The 16317-nt window shown below is 38.1% G+C and overlaps 1 protein-coding gene and 1 long non-coding RNA gene across 2 annotated transcripts in view; one reads left to right on the forward strand and one right to left on the reverse strand.

The window, feature by feature from the left end:
• LOC101285495 (growth-regulated alpha protein-like) overlaps positions 1-16317 on the reverse strand; it is a 114817-nt gene that overhangs the window by 7283 nt on the left and 91217 nt on the right. The gene's annotated exons all lie outside the window — the stretch shown is intronic.
• Positions 15281-16317, forward strand: part of LOC117198058 (uncharacterized) — a 29220-nt gene continuing 28183 nt past the window's right edge. Inside the window, exon 1 of the long non-coding RNA XR_004478993.2 lies at positions 15281-15436. This is a non-coding gene — a long non-coding RNA (uncharacterized LOC117198058). The remainder of the gene's footprint in view (positions 15437-16317) is intronic.

Consider the following 16317-nt stretch of genomic DNA (forward strand, 5'->3'; position numbering starts at 1 on the left):
TTCCACATATTTTTTTCATCAGAAATACTTTTATTTTTGATTTTAGTCTTCTTGACTCTGTCCATTTGTACATGCATTGTTTTTAAAGAGGCACACAGAACATATGTCACAAGTAACTGAAGCCTTATAAAAAAAAAAATAAGCAAAATAAAAGCTCTGTGTGAGGGGATGGCAATGGTATTAGCATTTATTTGGTACTTGCAGAAGCCCAGGAAAGAAGACAATACATGGCCAGGGCAGGAAATAGCCACACTTATTACTTGAGGCTGGAATGGATAAATAGAAAATCAGGAATAGAGCTTATTCTCTGTTTTTCCTGTACCATGTGATCTCTTGTTACAGCTTTTCTCATGGTATCTGCTTCATTTTTATCCATTCTGCATTCCACCAGCTTATAGCCAACCTAAACATTTTTGCTTCTTTCAAAGTCCTGAAAACAGTTCTCATATGATCATTATGAAAATCAAGTAAGTTCACATTTGCAAAATGTGCTTGAAAGTAAATTCTATATAAAATATGGTTAAATAAAGGAAAATAATAAAATAACAAAAGTTAAGAATAGCTTTTAAAAGCAAAAGGAAAATAAGTCATGCATGAATTTGTACTTCCATAGTTGAGGTTAAGTGATCAGTTTTATTGATTGCTTAAATTTAGCAAATGCGATCAGGCTGGGGTAATTATTTCTCAATATCAACAAAGTAAAAGGAGAAAAAGGGGAAGATACAGAGATTTTGAGGATGAAGGGAGATGAGTTTAGATGTCATCACAATAAAGTAGGAGGACAGAGCAGGCTGAGTGATCAGGGCTAACAACAGAGCTGGGTGTTTGAGGGAAATTGTGAGGATTTGGAACAACAGTTTCTGAGAGTGCAAAGGTAGTTAGTTGATCTTTTAATTTTTTTCCATTTTTGACCACTATTTTATGTTTTTTTTTCTTTAACATCTTTATTGGAGCATAATTGCTTTACAATGGTGTGTTACTTTCTGCTTTATAACAAAGTGAATCAGCTATACATATACATATGTTCCCATATCTCCTCCCTCTTGCGTCTCCCTCCCTCCCACCCTCCCTATCCCACCCCTCTAGGTGGTCACAAAGCACCGAGCTGATCTCCCTGTGCTATGTGGCTGCTTCCCACTAGCTATCTGTTTTACATTTGGTAGTGTATATATGTCCATGCCACTCTCTCACTTCGTCCCAGTTTACCCCTCCCTCTCCCTGTGTCCTCAAGCCCATTTTCTACGTCTGCGACTTTATTCCTGTCCTGCCCCTAGGTTCTTCAGAACCTTTTTTTTTTTTTTTTTGGCTCCATATATATCTGTTAGCATAGGTATTTGTTTTTCTCTTTCTCACTTACTGCACTCTGTAGGACAGACTCCAGGTCCATCCACCTCAGTACAAATAACTCAATTTCGTTTCTTTTTATGGCTGAGTAATATTCCATTGTATATATGTGCCACATCTTCTTTATCCATTCATCTGTTGATGGACACGTAGGTTGATTCCATGTCCTGGCTATTGTAAACAGAGTTGCAAAGAACATTGTGGTACATGACACTTTTTGAATTATGGTTTTCTCAGGGTATATGCCCAGTAGTGGGATTGCTGGGTAATATGGTCGTTTTATTTTTAGTTTTTTTTTTTTTTAACATCTTTATTGGGGTATAATTGCTTTACAATGGTGTGTTAGTTTATTTTTAGTTTTTTAAGGAACCTCCATACTGTTCTCCATAGTGGCTGTATCAATTTACATCCCCACCAACAGTGCAAGAGGGTTCCCTTTTCTCCACACCCTCTCCAGCATTTATTGTTTGTAGACTTTTTGATGATGGCCATTCTGACTGGTGTGAGGTGACACCTCATTGCAGTTTTGATTTGCATTTCTCTAATAATTAGTGATGTTGAGCATCATTTCATGGGTTTGTTGGCAATCTGTATATCTTCTTTGGAGAAATGTCTATTTAGGTCTTCTGCCCATTTTTGGATTGAGTTGTTTGTTTTTTTGATATTGAGCTGCATGAGCTGCTTGTAAATTTTTGAGATTAATCCTTTGTCAGTTGCTTCATTTGAAAATATTTTGTCCCATTCTGAGAGATGTCTTTTCATCTTGTTTATGTTTTCCTTTGCTGTGCAAAGGAAAAGTTTAAGTTTCATTAGGTCCCATTTGTTTATTTTTGTTTTCATTTCCATTTCTGTAAGAGGTGGGTCAAAAAGGATCTTGCTGTGACTTATGTCATAGAGTGTTCTGACTGTGTTTTCCTCTAAGAGTTTTATATAGTGTCTGGCCTTCAACTTAGGTCTTTAATCAACTTTGAGTTTATTTTTGTGTATGGTGTTAGGGAGTGTTCTAATTTCCTTCTTTTACATGTAGCTGTCCAGTTTTCCCAGCACCACTTATTGAAGAGGCTGTCTTTTCTCCACTGTATATTCTTGCCTCCTTTATCAAAGATAAGGTGACCATATATGTGTGGGTTTATCTCTGGGTTCTCTATCCTGTTCCATTGATCTATGTTTGTTTTTGTGCCAGTACCATACTGTCTTGATTACTGTAGCTTTGTAGTATAGTCTGAAGTCAGGGAGCCTGATTCCTTCAGCTCCGTTTTTCTTTCTTAAGATTGCTTTGGCTTTTCGGGATCTTTTGTGTTTCCATACAAATTGTGAAATTTTTTGTTCTAGTTCTGTGAAAAATGCCATTGGTAGTTTGATAGGGATTGCATTGAATCTATAGATTGCTTTGGGTAGTAGAGTCCTTTTCACAATGTTGATTCTTCCAATCCAAGAACATGGTATATCTCTTCATCTGTTTGTATCATCTTTAATTTCTTTCATCACTGTCTTATAGTTTTCTGCATACAGGTTTTGTGTCTCCTTAAGTAGGTTTATTCCTAGGTATTTTTTTCTTTTTGTTGCAGTGGTAAATGGGACTGTTTCCTTAATTTCTCATTCAGATTTTTCATCATTAGTGTATGGGTATGCAAGAGATTTCTGTGCATTACTTTTGTATCCTGCTACTTTATCAGATTCATTGATTAGCTCTAGTAGTTTTCTGGTAGCATCTTTAGGATTCTCTATGTATAGTATCATGTCATCTGCAAACAGTGACAACTTTACTTCTTTTCCAATTTGGATTCCTTTTGTTTCTTTTTCTTCTCTAATTGCTGTGGCTAAAACTTCCAAAACTATGTTGAGTAATAGTGGTGAGAGTAGACAACCTTGTCTTGTTCCTGATCTTAGAGGAAATGTTTTCAGTTTTTCACCATTGAGAACCATGTTGGCTGTGGGTTTGTCCTATATGGCCTTTATTATGTTGAGGTAAGTTCCCTCTATGCCTACTTTCTGGAGAGTTTTTATCATAAATGGGTGTTGAATTTTTTTGAAAGTGTTTTCTGCATCTATTGAGATGACCATATGGTTTTCTCCTTCAATTTGTTAACATAGTGTATCACCTTGACTTATTTGCATATGTTGAAGAATCCTTGCATTCCTGTGATAAACCCCACTTGATCATGGTGTATGATCCTTTTAATGTGCTGTTGGATTCTGTTTGCTAGTATTTTGTTGAGGATTTTTGCATCTATGTTCATCAGTGATATTGGCCTGTAGTTTTCTTTCTTTGTGACATCTTTGTCTGGTTTTGGTATCAGGGTGATGGTGGCCTCATAGAATGAGTTTGGGAGTGTTCCTCCCTCTGCTATATTTTGGAAGAGTTTGAGAAGTATAGGTGTTAGCTCTTCTCTAAATGTTTGATAGAATTCGCCTGTGAAGCCATCTGGTCCCGGGCTTTTGTTTGTTGGAAGATTTTTAATCACAGTCTCAATTTCAGTGCTTGTGATTGGTTCATATTTTCTATTTCTTCCTGGTTCAGTCTCAGAAGGTTGTGCTTTTCTAAGAATTTGTCCATCTCTTCCATTTTGTCCATTTTATTGCCATATACTTATTTCTAGTAATCTCTCATGACCCTTTGTATTTCTGCAGTGTCAGTTGTTACTTCTCCTTTTTCATTTCTAATTCTATTGATATGAGTCTTCTCCTTTTTTTTCTTGAAGAATCTGGCTAATGGTTTATCAATTTTCTTTATCTTCTCAAAGAACCAGCCTTTAGTTTTATTTATCTTTGCTATCGTTTCCTTCATTTCTTTTTCATTTTTTTCTGATCTGATCTTTATGATTTCTTTCCTTCTGCTAACTTTGGGATCTTTTGTTCTTTCTCTAGTTCCTTTAGGTGTAAGGTTAGGTTGTTTATTTGAGATGTTTCTTGTTTCTTGAGGTAGGATTGTATTGCTATAAACTTCCCTCTTAGAACTGCTTTTGCTGCATCCCATAGGTTTTGGGTCATCGTGTTTTCATTGTCATTCGTTTCTAGGTATTTTTTTATTTCCTCTTTGATTTCTTCAGTGATGTCTTGGTTATTTACAACTGTATTGTTTAGCTTCCATGTGTTTGTATTTTTTACAGATTTTTTCCTGTAATTGATACCTAGTCTCATAGCATTGTGGTCAGAAAAGACACTTGATATGATTTCAATTTTCCTAACTTTACCAAGGCTTGATTTGTGACCCAAGATATGGTCTATCTTGGAAAACGTTCCATGAGCACTCAAAAAGAAAGTGTATTCTGTTGTTTTTGGATGGAATGTCCTATAAATATCAATTAAGTTCATCTTGTTTAACGTATCATTTAAAGCTTGTGTTTCCTTATTTATTTTCCTTTTGGATGATGTATGCATTGGTGAAAGTGGGGTGTTAACGTCCCCTACTATGATTGTGTTACTGTCGATTTCCCCTTTTATGGCTGTTAGCATTTGCCTTATGTATTGAGGTGCTCCTATGTTGGGTGCATAAATATTTACAATTTTTATATCTTCTTCTTGGATTGATCTGTACTCTCCAAGTACCTTGAAAGGCACTAATAAGGACATAGACTCTATCATGGACTGTCAAAGCTTGGCTCTGTCATGAGACACTAGAGCAATGCTTTTAGACTACAAGTTGTGATGCATTAGTAGATCATAAAATCAATTTTGTGGGTTATAACTATTATTATATAACAGAATCGAATACAATAGGATAGAATAAAAAAAGGAAAATACTGTAATACATCACATATAATTAGTTATCTTGTGAAAAAAATTTTCTTATATACATGAGTAACTGTGTGAAATTAAGCCCTTGATGCACAAAATGTAGAAAACGAATTTCCATGGGCCAAAATATTCTTTCAGTGATTTTGTTTCATTGATCAAAGTTGTGACTATAAGTTCCTGGTTTGTAGACATTACCTGCTGAGAATTTCCAGTCAGAAAAAAACCTTGAAGTAATGCCATTTCAATTTCATCACTCCTTTAAACGTTGCACAACAGGTAACCACAGTGAATTACCGTACAACCTGTGCTTTTCCTGACAGGAATGCCTGCTTCTAATGTTCTTGCAGATAAGGGTGACAGCTTCACAATGTTCTCAGCAAAGTTAATCTAAAAGGTTAACATGGAGCAAAATTTGTTTTGGTTCTTTGGCCTGTTGGGTCATATTTGCTAATTATTATATCCAACTAAGGAAATTGTTTGTGGCTGGCATAAAAAGGGAAATAAAGAAAAAAGTAAAACCATAAGATCTTACCACCTGCACTCCACTTTCTAATGTGTTAATTTTTCAAAAAAAAATTGAAGTACTTGTATTTCAGTTTCAACATTCTTTTTTTTCACCAAAACATCTCTGCTAAATGTCTGATTTGACTCACTATACTATGATAGCACGAAGAATAGCAATAATAATAATTATTATTATTAATAATCACTAACATTTAGTAAAAACATACCATTTTATATGTTATAAAAAACAGGGCTGAGACTGTATGTGTGTGTGTATAAAATCTCCTTATAGTAACTGAGGAAATAGATATTCAAAACATACCCATTTCAAAGATTAGAAAAACAAGGCGCATGTGCCATCAGTGCTAAGAAATATGGACCTTAAGCTGGAGAAAAAAAGAGAAACCTTAAATGCTTATACATAGGTGACTGACATCATTCTATTTTAGCAGGATAATTCTTCTGGCATTGAAGGTGAAATATGAGGGCGAAATTCAAAAAGGGAGCAAAACTCTTTGAGAAATGACTATCTACTCTCTGTCCAATGTATCTCTGCCCCACCCTTCTGTATTCTACTTGTTTAGAACAATAAACTCTTCTCTAAATGTTCAATGATCATTCTGGTTTTAATGTTTTTGTACCCATTTTTCCTTCTTTTTTCAGTTTAGTTCTTCCCTTGACCATTAGTAAATTCTCTTTTTTATTTTTCAAGATCAAGCTCATCTATTGGTACCTCCAGAAAGCAATTACTTACATGTTATTTCCCTTTGAAAATAGCATGATATGGTAGAAAAATCAAGGGGTTGGGAATCAGCCAGGTTTTCTCTGCCTCTTAACCTTGAGCAAGTTCCTTAAGGTTTTTGAGATTGTTTCAGTTGTAAAATGGGAGTATTACCTGCCTTGAAGAGTTACTGGGAGGATTAGAAATGATCCTTGACATTTAGTAGGGACCTATGAGATGGTACCATTTAGAATTATGTTTTTTCCACAGTCCCCCAGACATCCTTTTCTACATCTTCTTATGGTACTTCATTTAATCTGTATAAACATTTGCTACATTAGATTGGAATTATCTTAGTTTGTGAGCAAGGGCAGAGACTCATTTTTGAATCCCAATAAATAACACAATTTCTGGCCCAAAGCAAGATGCCCTTCATAGAATATTTGTTGACATGAATGATGTGGGGCTATCCTGGGGGTAATGATAGAGAGAATATATATCTGAAAGTTATACAGGGAGAACTATGGGAGTTGATGATTGCAACACTCATTATCCAATCAGCAGTAAGTAGTCTGATGCTCAGAATGAAAATCAAACTGATGAGACACAGTACTGAGGTGGAGTGCCTATATTTAGTAATTGTTGATTGGATGTCAAATATGAATTTCATGTTGGTTATAAATGTAATTATATATTTTATATCACTTTAAATATTTTTTCATTTTGTTCTGGAATGCAGTTAGGTTATTTGGAATCAATTTGACTTTCGAGGCTTGATTTTAAACTTTCTTAGTGTGTGTTCAAAATACCCTTTAGGGGAATTCTCTGGCAGTCCAGTGGTTAGGACTGTGCTTTCACTGCAGTGGGCCTGGGTTCAATCCCTGGCAGAGGAACTAAGACCCCGCAACCAATGCGGTTGAGCCAAAAACAAACAAACAAAAAACAAAAATTCCCTTTAGGCAAGGATTAATTTGACCCCACTACTGACGCAATACCCTCCTGAGAATTCTACCTTTTAGCTTGAAGTGTGCTTTGAACCAGGACAATTTTCAATCCCATAACAGATTGATGATACTCTTTATTTTTGTAATAGAATTTGGTTAAATCCAATATAATTATACATTAGCTGGTCATTAAACAAATTGAAAAATCTTTAAATTGCAAAGAAATTTATATTTCTTAAATTGCAAAGAAATTTAAATTTATAAACATATAGTAATATATTTATCTAGGGTATAATCTTTTTGTCATAGTCTTTTTTTCTCTATCTTGCATAAATATCCATTATAAAAATAGATAAAAATAGGCAGAGCTTTATGAAAGAGGCAGTCAGCTCTGTTGTATGCCTTCTAATAGTTACAGTTAAAAGAAAAGCAAAGTCAGTGGCTATATTTTAAATCCTGAGCTTTCAACCTGCCCTTATAAAAGTTCAATCTCTACTGTCCTCCAGATCACTTTTTTGAGTCTTCCAACGTTGGGTGGTGAGTCTGAATTTGCTCCATACACTTGAGTGTGCAGGAAATTTTAAATTTCTCTGTTTTCTTTAAAACAGATTAAAGTTTGCTCCTCTTTCACCAAAAAGAAAATTATTCAATCTCAGTCATTATTGTGGTTCCCCGATCACACCCCTTGGTACTGCAAAGGTCCCAAGCGATTTATGCAGAGTGAAACATTCAGGAATGTCCCTCTGGACTTTGGCTTAAGCTTGTCTTCCTTAAAAGGATAAACATTGGCACGGTCATCTGAAATGCAGCACTGTGCAGATTTTCCCATTCTGTAGCACAGAAGTCATTTCTATTGTTGGTAATACCAGTGCTTACGAGTCTTCTAAGTACAGAATGCAGGCTTTCTTCCATAGTCATGTTACTTCCCTGGAAGGAGAGAGCTGAGGAAAAAACCAAAATTGTTCATCTTGGCAGTATGTATAACTCTGTGACAGCCCCCTTTCCCTTCCTACTTTTCCATCTCTGTGGTATCCAGCAGGGAACTAGGTGAAGATAAAGGGATGATCATGAGTTCAAAAAAAAAGGGGAGACCAAGAGAGCCGTGCGAAAAAGGGAATGAAAGAATGAAAGATCCTTGAGAGAGGGAAAAGAGAAGTAAGTCCAAGGGATATGAAGTTCTTTGGTCAACCTTGAGGCTTTGGCCAAATGGTGGTCCAAGATTCAGGAATCTTTGGAACAGAAAGTAAAATTAAGCATAGCCAAAAGGACACAATGGAGACAGGAGCCTCTTCTGTGTTCTAATGCCATCCTTGTTCTAGTATTCTCTTCTTGCTTCTTTTGGATGTTTACCAAACTAACATTAGGACCATGTGGGACATGGATTACACTGTTTCTTCCTTTCCACAGTAGGAGTAGAGTTCTAAGGATACACATACATTAACCAATGAACTCATTGATTAAACAATGACCATGTTTCCAAGATTGGGCGAGGCACTGAGATCCACAAACCAAAATATCTATTCCTTCCTCCACAAGAGTCACAATTTGGTTGAGCAGACTGGGTTGTCAACAGCTAATCCTAACACAGTATTTATGCCAGACTTTATCTACATAAGGAACTGGGAATAAAAATAGCAAGAGTGTGCCTGTTCTTGCAGGGCTTAAATTCTAAAAGATAGAATAGACGAATAAAGGGGGGAAAAAGTGTATCGTGTTATGGCCAATTTCACATGGGGTCCAGTACTGACCTTAGTCTCAGAAAATAATGGCCCCCTGTTCTTAACCAAAGGCTCAGAAGGCCTTCCTCTCAGAAACAGGAAAAAGCAACATACCAGAGAACACACTGCCACATAAGGAACCAGAGCCCAGTATGGGCATTGAATCACCTTTAACATCCTAAAAATCCTTAACCTTAAATGTCCACTCTTTTGACTAACAGACTTTAGTCCCAAAGCTGTGTTATCCCAGGATAGCACAGTGGGGAAGCTAATGAATAATAAAGGTGAGAGTCGGACCCCCTTCCATTTTCTTCTGCCCTGGAATGCCCATGAAGAGCTGGAGGTACGTTTGAAAAGACAGAATTTTCACAGAGGACTTGACCTAAAAATCTTGCGGGAACTCAAAAGGGCCACGTACCCTTATGACCAACAATTTCCCCATACTCTCAATAAACACAACCTGAAGGAATCTGTTCATTGTGTGTTTTCTCATTTATTCTGGAAGCTCAGTGTCTAGGTAATTTATTGTAAGCAACCCATTACAATGTGTGAACATGATATAAAATTCACAGTTCAGGGCTTCCCTGGTGGCACAGTGGTTGGGGGTCCGCCTGCCGATGCGGGGGACGCGGGTTCGTGCCCCGGTCCAGGAAGATCCCACATGCCGCGGAGCGGCTGGGCCCGTGAGCCATGCCTGCTGAGCCTGTGCGTCCAGAGCCTGTGCCCCGCAACGGGAGAGGCCACAACAGTGAGAGGCCCGCGTACCGCAAAAAAAAAAAAAAAAAAAAATCATGGTTCATTTTTGAATCCAAGTAATACTTTAGAAATCTAATTGACCATTCAAGTCACTGCATTAGCAGAGTGAAACCTCTAATTAAAATTAATAACAAAGCTATCTAAAGATTATTAATTCAGGTAACATCTAATTTGGCATGACTGGGAACACAAACTATGTGAAAATTTCAATTATAAAAAGTTAAGAATTAATTTTGCTGAAATGTAGCCAAGAAAAATAAATTTTAAACCATTATTATAGCATAACTCATAAATTATGTATCTCTTTACTTTGCACGCATCCAAACATGGCCGTACAACAGAACACCCAGATTTGTGAAATAATTAAATCTGTTATCTTTGCTATTTTACTGACTCTCATCATGTAAAATCCATAAGCTTTATTTATTTTTAAAATGTTTTTGATATATATTTGTCAAAGTATATTTGTCAAGGTAGGAGGATAGAACTATTTCATTTAACATTCTGTTAGCTTGTTTAGAAAGTTTCAAATATTTAGGCAGGGGAATATGGGCCTCTCTTTGAACTTTCCCCCAAGACACCACTATTATTAGAGATGGGCCTGAGGGCATAGATATTGGAGAAGTGTATTTGAGGATGGATTTCTGGAAAGCATCCTAGGACAAATGACTGAGGAGATGACTTTTGGAAAAAGTTGAGTAATATAATAATGTATTTAAATTTCTGCTCATTTTGATACCCCCTCAGAGAACATATTGCTTTTTGGAAACAATAATTATTTATTTTCTACTTATGTTTTTATCTACACACAGGGTTCATGTTACAGTGCTTGGAATGCAACAGTGCTTAATGACTTGAAATAGGACATTCTTGGGAAGGAAGAGGAATGTAGAGTAGATAATAAGTTTTAATGGTTAAGACCTCAGATGGGAAAGCTATACTAAGGGATATAATAAGTATTTTTCTTTCAAGTATAGTTTCTTGGCTAATTAACAAATGCTATTTTAACTATAATCAATTCTTGATGACATAATGCAATAAGGCATTATTAGGAAAAACAGAATTATTGTCTTACTTTCAATGATTCCTCAAAGTATCCTTGAAAACTTGTGCAACGGGAGACAGGCCTATTTTTTAGTGGTTTAGAATATAACCTACTCTACACACTTATTCTAAGTTAATTTGGTCTGGTTTTAAGCAAATCTCTTTCATAATTAAATTTAACACGCTAATTTGTTCCATTTATTGAAGTACTCCAAGATGTAGAAATTTCAACCGCAGGAAGGAAGTTTATTTCTCAACTTGCACTTATTACACAAGAGGCATCAAATTGCTCATGAATTAACAGCAGGACAGCAATTGTCATTTCCTGGTGTGAGACTATCACAGTTAAGGCAGAAGTCTGACCTGGTCATCATGTGTCTTGGGATATGTTCTCAGAAGGCTAAGCCTCATGTTCAGTTTATACAAACAATGTGACTATTAAGTAGAGGGGAATCCAGATCTTAGAGCAAGAATGGTAAAGTCGGACGGCCTTGCCAAGTTCATCTTTGGAGCTTAACTTTGGCCTACCACTTCTCACGTACTGGCATTGCCACAGGAAATGCTGCTTTGTGGTTCAAAGAACTTGTTGGACTCATGACTCAACAAACTAACATATCAGCAGAAGGAAATAGTATTGTGCAATATACATTACTTAGAGCACACAATATTGGGGGAAAAAAGTCAGCAGGACTCAGCCTGCAGCCTCAGATCTGCCAAACTTGAGTCCACTAAAAGAAGCAGAAATGAAACAAGAGGAGGAACAGTCTGATCTTGGTGGGAAAGGCAACAGGATGCCAGCAGATTCAAGGTCTTGCTGTTTTCCCTCTTCTATTGTAATGGTGAAACCAAGCATGACCCTGTGGGGCCCCTGGGCCTGGAAGTCTTTCTGTGTCCCCCATGGAGGCTGAAATAGACTTCAGCCGCCATGACCTTCCCTGCATTCCAAAGGGCAGGTTCAAACAGTTGCTAATCCGGGAAGGCAGGAGATGCAGAGATAAGAGAGAAGCAGTCAAGAAACAATAGTGCAGAATTCCCTAGAGGTCCAGCAGTTAGAACTCTGTGCTTTCACTACCCCAAGGGCCTAGGTTCAATCCCTGGTCAGGGAACTAAGATCCCACAAGCTGTGAGGTGTGGCCAGAAAAAACAAACAAAACAAACAAACAAAACATTAGTGCAGCCTTGAGACAGGATCCGGGTTCTGCCTCAAGAGATACACATAACAATATCTCTGAGCTCTTCTGCAAAACTAAAACCCCCAACAAACGGAAGAGGCTAACTACTTGATGAAGCATTCTTCATTCCAGAGAGAAGGTCACAATTTGACAACCTCAAGAACCACAGAAGCTCATCAGGAGACCACGTGAGGCCAGATTAAAGGAATGCAGCCCCTGCACACACCCCGGTCTTATCAGAAGCCCTGCCCTTGAACCATTGCGATAAAACTCCTCACCAAATCCCCCCTGGGTTGGACACACAGTTTTGAGGGCATTAGCCCACTGTGTCCCTCTTTGCCTGGCAAAGCAATAAAGCTATTTTTTCTACCCTGTCTCCAAGATTCAATTTGGCTGTGGTGCACAGAGGCTGAGTTTCGGTATAATAGCAGGCCCATGACAAATGTATGCAAATGTAACATGGAAGATAGTTTCTCGAAGATGACTTCTTTGTGCCAAATGTTTCCCTGGTTTTCTTTGGCCTAGACTATGGATGATAATTAGCTTATTTTAGAGTTTAGCCCTTCCAGTTTTCCTCCAAGCTAGGGCCAAGGGTGTTTATCTCACAGAAAGATCAGGGCCTTACATGCAGGGCTAGGAGTGAGAGAGGGCAGAGGGCAGGGTGAGAACACAGGGACGTGTCCCTAATACTCCGTTCCTTTCTCCCACTCCTCCTAGCATCTCAGAGTGGCTAGAGTTCACTCAAGGAATAGTGATTGTCATCTAAACTGGGGAGCAGAGATGCCTGTCATTTGTAAAACCACTTTACTTTATACAAGCCCCTGCTCAAAAATCTCCTGTTGAAGAACAGGACATGCACACTGACACCCTAGAGTAAAATACGGTCATAGTTTCATTAAAAGAAAAACTCAGAAGAAGTAACTTTTTGTAACTGGAAAGTCATCATCCCAAGGAGACTGTAGGAGCTTATCCTTCGGTCAGTGAGTGTTTCCTGGCATTGCTTACAGTCATAGCTGAGCTCAAACCAGCTCATTTCACTCCAAGAGCTGAGTGTTAGGTTAATAATTCTGTCAGCCAGTTAATAATTCTCGGCAGCATAAATTTGGCCATGGGGAGAATGCTTATACCATGGAAATCAGCAAATGCTATAAATCTGGGCTTTTCCTTTTTTTTTTTTTTCTTGAGAGTTGCGTTACCAACATGCTACTAATACATATAATCTCTCTCAGATCTGCATGAACGTGATCCCCTATTCCCTCTCCCTTCTATAGCCTCTGTCAGCTGCCCCACTGTCCTCTGCTCCGATCCTTTGGACATTTTTTCTTTCCCTTAGCTGTCCTTTTCTCTTTCATTTTTTATTTTTTTCCTGGGGTTTACCATTCAGGCAGCTTTCATGCATGGAAGATGCTTGGGAGTTTGTTCTCCTTGGACTGATCAGAGAAAACAACTTTGTCTGGGGGGGGGTGGTTTGGTGGGCACAAGCAAAACTCTAGAAATGAAATTCTAGAAGATGAAGGATTTATTCCACCGAGATCATTAACCCGAGCACCCCTGCCTGCATGTCCTGGGGCTGGTGAGGCATTCTGTTATCCCCAAATTACTATTAATAGACCCCAAGTGGCAATTCTCAATGACTAGCTCCCCTAATCAGCCTCAATCCCAGAACATACTGTTTTATTCTAAGCAACAACTGAAGTCTGTATGCCCTAGGAATGAAGTGTGTATTTGTGGGTGGTTTAAATATTCCAAAATGAATGTGGAAAGAGATAGTGTGTTAGAATTGAAGGAACCTTAGAAATAGTCTAGTCCAACTTGCTTTTTCATATGGTGAGTAAACAGAGGCACAGAGAGGTAGTGATAGAGATCGTGGCAGAACCAAGACTGGGATTCAGAACCCTGACTCCTACTTCTGGGAACTTTCAAATTTGCAACCATGTCTTTTTTTTTTTTTAATATTATAACTGGGGCCAAGATAACGTTCATTCAAATCAACAAATACTTTTTTTATCAGATTTATATCTATGTGCACTTACCTATCCTAGGCACTGTACTAGGAGTTGAGGCTATAGACAAGTTCCCCACTTTCCTAGAGCTTGCTTTTGAGAACAAAGATTATTTGTGTTAGCATGACTTAATAACTCTGTGTTCCAAGAACTTCTAACCTGGAAAATAAAACTGTCATCCAACTGAGAACTTTATTGTTTGCTTCAGGAAATGTTTATAAGTCAGTTTATCTGGATCCGCAATCTGATCATCTTGGCTAACAGCCCTTGTATTAGACAATAGGCTGCTTATCGAGATTCCCATCCAGACACTTGTCATTCCTCACCTCACTTGTCGACCAATCCGAAATTATCGTGTCAGCTAACTTTGTCCAATTCCAGGCAATTTCCTGCCCTGAATGTCCTGTTTTAAATTTTTGATCCCAGTCCCCCTAATATCCTCTCTTCTGAGAAACTATGATTCTGTCAAAAATACTCTTCGCCATGTTAAATAAATCTAACACCTACCTTATCCTGATCAAAAGATTTTTGTTGTTGGTATTTCTGAAGAGGTAACAGTGGATACATTCTACAGGAAAACTGGATGTAAGAATGAGGGATATATATTTATCATGACCTGTCTGGGTGCAGTAGGACCTTCACTTGCCACATTCTGTAGTGAGGTAATTTGCCCTGGAAATGTTTGGCTGTATGTTGCTTTACAAACTTGGTAAGTACACAGAGGTTTTCTGTGAAATTCCAATTTAAAAAGTTCTACTCTTCAGTGCATACTTAGGATTGGAAATTCTGCTCTCTGATTCTGGAAGTTTGGTGCCAAAATTCATAGGAGAATGCAGGAGTGGGTGACTGAATACAAGTCAAAGAAAGGCATCATGGGAGGAGCAACTCCAGGAAGCCACAGAACATTATCCCAAACTAGATGGGAAAGTTCTTGATTTAATGTAATTTTAAACATTATTGTTTTTATTTATTTTCCTTAGGGTTTAAGTCACTGTTTTCTCTAATTAACCTTTTGTGTAAAATTCTCCGCCCCCTCCCCCATTGGAAATACTATACAGCATGAAATACAGTAACCACAAGCACCTAAATGACAAGGGCGGGACTGGGGGGGACCCTAAACTGGTCACAAGGAGGTGATCTCTGGGAGGCCTCATCATGGCCTGGACGGCACAGGCCTCAAAGCTACCTCCTTTGCCTTTAATCCCATCCAGTCTTTGATTATTCAGGCATTTAGCAGAAAGAACCTTCTGGTTAGAGGATAGCAACACACAGGTTAGGTTAAGACTAGGATTACAATTTGCAGAAATATCAATTTCTCAAAGAGGAATTATTTATTTGTTTGCTTATTTATTTATCATGCACCTGCTGAGATTTATCACTGTGTTATGTACTCTCGTCCTCAGACACAAGGTCCAGCTTTTCTTCCAGAAGAGTTTACAGTGTAGGTGGGAGAGCACCTGACACCTCACCTGACACCTGACAGCAGTTCCAGGTAAACTGCCCGAAGTGCTTTAAGAATTCAGACTAAGGGCCACCTTACAGCTGCCCAAAGTTCCCTTGTGAGGTCAGAAGTCAGAATCTCATTCTTGTTGAGTAGAATTCACTCATTCAACAAATATATATTGAGCACCTACTATGTTCCGGGTAGTATTATAGGAAGTTTGGACCCATGAGTGAATAAAATGGACAAAAATCCCTGCCTCATGGAGCTTTCATTCTGGTAGGAGCTTGGTTTATCTGCTACTGTACTGGGTTTGTTTTACCATGCATGACCATGTCCCATGATGCTTTGCAGCACTCAAGATAAGCAGGATGGTTGAAGTTAACAAGATGATTCACCAGAACCCATTCTGAGAAACTAAGGGACAGAACAAGGAAGCAGAAATGACTTCCTTATGTAATTTTAAACCTTGCCTTAAGCATGTCCTTGAAAATTTCCAGTCCAAAGTAATAATTCATGGACCCAGCACACTTTCCCTTTCTATAAAGTCCTGCCTATTGGACGTACCAGCCTGAAAGCTGAGGAGAGTGGAGAATGAAGGGTTCTGCTGGACCTGGAGTCTGGAAAACTGGTTCCACAGTCTCCGCTCTGTAACTAACTAGCTGTGTAACCACAGGAAGTGGGTTATTATCTCTGTTACCCATGACAGATCATTCCAAAAACTCCAAAGTGTTTCACAAATGCATGAGCTCATTAGTAGACATGTTAATGTCTAGGTTTATGGGGCTTGAGGCTATCGTAGAGGTCACAATAAATAACAACAGCTGGGCAACGCTGCCAAGAGAGCGAGGGTTAAAATATGTTAAGTATCTGCTCAATACAGTGTGCCCCAGGATGCTGGTTTATTCGTTGGATTAGCTTGATTCTCACAC

This window comes from Orcinus orca, chromosome 4, assembly GCF_937001465.1.
Source record: "Orcinus orca chromosome 4, mOrcOrc1.1, whole genome shotgun sequence".
NCBI classification, from domain to species: Eukaryota; Metazoa; Chordata; class Mammalia; order Artiodactyla; family Delphinidae; genus Orcinus; species Orcinus orca.